This window comes from Phocoena phocoena, chromosome 2 (genome assembly GCF_963924675.1).
Source record: "Phocoena phocoena chromosome 2, mPhoPho1.1, whole genome shotgun sequence".
Classification (NCBI taxonomy): Eukaryota; Metazoa; Chordata; class Mammalia; order Artiodactyla; family Phocoenidae; genus Phocoena; species Phocoena phocoena.
The window spans coordinates 108,179,986-108,185,985 of record NC_089220.1 but is presented as its reverse complement, the minus strand read 5'-3'; positions in this window follow the sequence as shown (position 1 = coordinate 108,185,985).

The window sequence follows — 6,000 nt, the reverse complement described above, 5'->3', positions numbered from 1 at the left end:
GCTAAGCATGCTTATTAATGAAGCAGTACTTCTAATTAGTATATGACATTCTGAAGTTAATTAAAATTGTTAACACTAAATGTGTCTTCCTTGGTGTAGTGGGGAGTTTGGGGATTGGGGTATAGAGTGCTTGCTTAAGCCTGGGAGCCCAAATTTTAGCTGTTTAAAGTAAGCAATGAGACATGGCCATATCTAAACTAAGATATGTAAGGTGAGTGTCCATTCCCAGCAGACACAAAGGAATAAGGAAACTTTCCTGACTCCCACCTTCCCAACCCCAACCAGCCTCACCTAATCCATCTTGCAGCCTGAAATATGGAGACATGTTAGTGCAAGGTGCTGGCTCTTGCTTTTCTTATTTCGTCAAGAGACAGTTCTAGGTAATCATTTGAGAAGTCCCTCAGAGAGAGAAAAAGTATGTTTGTTTTTGCATAACCCAAATACAAATTTATGTTGTATTCAGCACAGTTGGAGTTCAGGTCTTTAATTTTAGAACATAAAGTGCCTGCTGTTTTAAGCATTGACTTATATAAAAAGAACTGCATGTCTCACTCCAGTAAGTTTATGGGTTTTCTCATTTTCAGCTACATGGCTTTTAATCATGTAAAGTGAAACATTAGTTTTGTTGCATTTTATTACAGGTTCTTTGTTGCAATAAAGATGCTGCTAAAATAATTGATGTAAATGTCCCTTTTTCCCCATTCCCCCATTTGTACAATCTTTGCCTTGATTAGTGGCAACTGTGAGTGGTTAATACACACGAACAAGGTCATGTGCTTGCAGTGGCCAGCGGAGACTGCAAGGTGGTTACATGGGGTTTCTAGTATAAACACCAACTAAAAATGCATCCAAAGCCAGAGGGAGGTGTGCAGAGACCTGCTTTGTACCTGTAAGTGGTTCCCCACAGCCAGCGTTGGTACTCCAAGGGTGGGTGGTGCTTGGAGCCAATGATTAATATAACCTCCCTGAGCAGCTAGGAGTTTGTCTGGAATGCCTCTTGGAGTTGACAGTGGTTTCTGCATGCTCCCCAGGAAATTTCAAGGGAGTTCAGTGTAATACTTTCTTCAGAGATTTCTTTGACAATTCTCTGGTCTTTTGAAGCTGTACTAGAGAAAGGGTAGGGGAAAGAAGCAGATGAACCCCTCTAAAACTAGTAAATTTGGGTTTGTCTAATAATCCAGAACAGACCCTCAATCTGGATTCTGTAATCCTCTAAAGTGGTATGCAAAATATTGCATGAATGAGTAGAGGTGCATTCTGGGGAGAAGGGCTTTGGCATTATCACATTCTCAAAGGGATAATGATTTTTAAAAAAAACACTGCTATGTTATGTATTAGGGTCTTAAACTTTTAATTTGTATACAAAAATTCTTAGAAATAAAGATTATCTTTAAACAGGTTACTGCTATAGACCTATCCTTTTTACCTCATAACACATTAAAAAAAAAAAAATCTCTGTGACTCTGGGATAAACTGAGGTACACTGGGTTAACCTGTTGAGGTTGCTTGTCGCCAGAAGTGACCAGCCAGACTCGCCCAAACTCTAAAGAGATTAATACCTCAGCACACATATAATTCATTTATGGCACTCCAGATGGGAACATTTTATAGACTACTTTGGTCTCTTTAATTTAGCCAGGATTTATTGCTAATCAAAAATCAGCTTTCAGCTTTCAACCTGGCCATAAGCATCCTGCAAAGACTGTGCTGGCGGTACACACTTCCCAGTGGCTCTCGGGCTCCAGAGCCCTGTCAGAGCAAGTGTATGGTCTCGAGGCCTCTGGACGTCCCTCTAACGTGACCTTACCCACGCAGTGGTGATGAGAAACAGGGATTGATCCCTTGGTGCTTTGGAGGGGAGCAGAGTCGAAACAACTGTAGTATGAGGATCCCATAACCACAACTTTATTTTGGGCTTGGAGTGGTTTGGGGAATCACCAGGATTTAAATAAGTTAATCAGCCTAGTTCCACGAATCTGGTACCCTGGCCCTGCCACCCTGGAAGAGGTTGAACTCCCATTGAAATGGATTAGATGGGATTCAGCTCTGACGTAGGCAATGAGATTTTTGAGTTTATGAGGTCCTTACTGAAAGATAACACGTTCTAAATTGGCTCCCAAACTTAAGTTCTTGAAATAGAAGTTCGGGAACAATTAAGATAGTTGTCCTTAGCCAGTTTCAGGAATCCACCCCCAACCCCACCCCCATCTTCACTAGAAAGGCACTCTGCAGAAGAGGAGAGTGTAACATTCTACTCACAGGTGACAATTATTTGCAGGAAGGTCCTCTGGCTGGGTAGGTTCTGGAAAACACAGTGCTCTTCTGTGAAATGGACTCTCCGTGTTGGCCTGGTTTCTGGGCATATGTATGGTCGTAGTTATATCCCTCAGCATGTGTGTGAGTGCCATGTATGTCTGTAGTTTCTTGGGTACTTAATGATGTGTTGCCTAGCCAGTTAGTTGTTTTTCGTTGTCTCAACCGTCTATTCCTCCTCATTCCTGTCGCTGCTCCTACCTCAGTCTAGGACCTGTAATGTCATGCTGGGCTGCAGTAGAAGGTGAAGATTAAGAATTCCAAGTGACTTCAAAGAAGCAGTTCACAACTGTCATTCAGCAAATATTTAGTAACAATCATGTGCTAGGCCTGTGTAGGCCATGAGGAAACAAAGATGAAGAGGACACAGCCCTTGCCCTCAAGAGGTTCTCAGGACCAACTTCACCTCCCACCTCACTAGCACACCCGGTAGGACACCGACTTTTTTTTTTTCTTTAATGCTTTCATTTTATTTATTTTTTTATACAGCAGGTTCTTATTAGTCATCAACTTTATACACATCAGTGTATACATGTCAATCCCAATCACCCAATTCATCCCACCCCCAGCACCCCACGGCTTTCCCCCCTTGATGTCCATACGTTTGTTCTGTACATCTGTGTCTCAACTTCTGCCCTGCAAACCGGTTCATCTGTACCATTTTTCTAGGTCCCCCATATATGCATTAATATACGATATTTGTTTTTCTCTTTCTGACTTGCTTCACTCTGTATGATAGTCTCTAGATCCATCCACGTTTCAACAAATGACCCAATTTCGTTCCTTTTTATGGCTGAGTAATATTCCATTGTATATATGTACCACATCTTCTTATCCATTTGTCTGTCGATGGGCATTTAGGTTGCTTCCATGACCTGGCTATTGTAAATAGTGCTACAATGAGCATTGGGGTGCAATGTGTCTTTTTGAATTATGGTTTTCTCTGGGTATATGCCCAGTAATGGGATTGCTGGATCATATAGTAGTTCTATTTTTAGTTTTTTAAGGAACCTCCATACTGTTCTCCATAGTGGCTGTATCAGTTTACATTCCCACCAACAGTGCAAGAGGGTTCCCTTTTCTCCACACCCTCTCCAGCATTTGTTCTTTGTAGATTTTCTGTTGATGCCCATTCTAACCCACCCACTTTCTTAAAGGCACGATAAATTAGCACTTTCCTACGGCAGTCCCTAATCAAATTCAAGTTGTACCAGACATTCAAGGCCCTGTGTCAGCTGACCCAGCCTCACTTTCCCTCTGGGCTCTTCATTCACCCACAAGCATCCTGAAGTTTTCCTCTTTCAATTAGCAGAACGCATGCTTTGAGGCCAGTCCCAGGTTCCTCTTGGCACCCTACAGAGCTTATATGGGAATCTACCCCACCTGATGTAGGTGATATTGCAAAATGGTACCAGCATCAGCTTTGGAGCCTGGCTTCAACCCTTATGTCTGCTACTTGCTAGCTTTATGGGCTTGTGCATGTTTGTTTACATAACACTCTGATCCTCTGTTTCCTTAGGTGAGAAATGGGAATAATAACAGAACCCTCCTCAGTGGGTTATTGTGAGGATGAAATTTGTTTAATATACTATAAAGCACTTGGTGCCTGGCATGCAATAAAAGTGCTCAATAAAGATTATCTTAGATTTAGCACTTTATTTCATACCATACTGTTTGCCACTGATTTTGTTTCTGCCATTAGATTACAGACTGTGAGAGTAGGCACTCTATTATACTTGGTTAATTCTCCCCATCATACCTACTATAGTCAGATATGTAGGAATCACTTATTAGGTACTTGAATACCAAAAACACTTTTAAATGAAAAAAATATTTTGACCTCCCCGATTTAGGATTATCTGATTGATAGGTTTAGGTTCCTGAGCACCCATCTACCGATTCACTTGTAAGACTGAAAGAAACAAAATTCTCCCCAGATTTAAGCTTATAGGATTCCTTCTCTGAAATGTCATTGGAATTTTTATTCTTCGTTCCCCACTGAGGCTTTAGGTCTGGAGGAGTGGTGCTTCTCAGCCCTGGTTGCTGTCACAGTTGCTGGGAGAGCTTATTAAAACACTAATGGGGACTTCCTGGTGGTCCGGTGGGTAAGATTCCACACTGCCAATGCAGGAGGGCTGGGTTGAATCCCTGGTTGGGGAACTAGATCCCGCATGCATGCTGCAACTAAGAGTCCACACGCCACACGCCACAACTAAAGATCCCACATGCCACACGAAGACCCGGTGCAACCAAAATAAATAAGTAAATATTTTTTAAAAATACAAATAAAAACGCTGATGTCCGAGTCCTTCCTGGGATCAATTACATCAGCTTGGTGCGTGGGGAGGAGGTGGGCCATATTTTACTACTTTTTGATAAGCTCCTTAGGTGATTCTAATGTACAACCAGAGTAATGTACAACCTTTGAGGTAGAGCAATGAAAGACTGCATTCATGGAATGTAAGGGCCAGAATGGATTCTTAGAAATCATCTCATCTACTGCTTTACTTCACAGATGGAAAGCTGAGGCCCAGAGCTGGTAAGTGATTATACTGGAGCCATCCCAGCTGCTTAAAGAGAATCCACACTTGAGCCCAGGTCTTCTAGCTCTGTATTCACCTCCCAGAGCAATGTTCTCTCGAACCCGAGCTTAACAGAGAAATTTGCCAAAGTGAGGAAGCCGAGGCTGTGCTGCCTGGATGGCCCTGGCAGAGGTGGAGGGAGTAGAAGAGGCTGTAGGGTCCCAGGCACCCCCACCCTTCTTTCATCCAGAGCAGCAACTTAGCTTTTCACTTATATGTGATTGGGGAAACTTGTTCTACAGTTTAAAAGAAGAGGTCAAAAATCAGTGACACCTTCCATCATTTTTTTTTTTAATTTTTTAATTTTTTTCCCTTCCATCATTTTAGAGATGAGGAGACTGAATCCCAGAGAGGACCACAAAGCCACATAGCTGTCAAGTGGCAGAGTTGGTACCAAAAATCAGACCAATTCTTGGAGGTACAGGCAGGTAAAGTGGCTTCCACAAAGGCACAGAACCAGTTGGTAGCTGAGCAGAGACACTTGAATGCAGTCTCTAGGACTCCTACTAAATTTCCTAAAATCTCTGGGACTTCCCTGGCGGTCCAGTGGTTAAGACTTCACCTTCCAATGCAGGGGATGTGGGTTTGATCCCTGGTTGAGGAGCTAAGATCCTACATGGCTCGCAGCTAAAAAGCAAAACATAAAACAGAAGCAATATTGTAACAGATTCAATAAAGACTAAAAATGGTCCACTTCAAAATAAATCTTTAAGAAATAAATTTCCTAAAATCTCAGATATTACTGTTGTTAAGATCTTCATATCAGAAATATAAAACTGAATAAGAATACATCTTAAAATCAAGGAAATATGGTATTTGCCTGAAATCTGAGTTCCTTCAGGGACCAAGCTCATGCTGAGCTCAGAAAGCCTGTACTGGGTGGGTCTTGGATATGAATCTCCTTGAACTTGCCCAGAGAAAGAAGGGGGAGCATGAGAAAGACTAGAGTATTTGAAATCTGATAGACTTGGGTTCAATTCCAGCAGTTGTGCTCTTGAGCAAGCCCTTTGCTTCTCTGACCTTGGACTCTAAAGTGGGGTTCTAATACCTTCTTCATAGAGTTGCGGTGAGGCCAATGTGTTGGAAGTGATTTATGAAGTCCTGA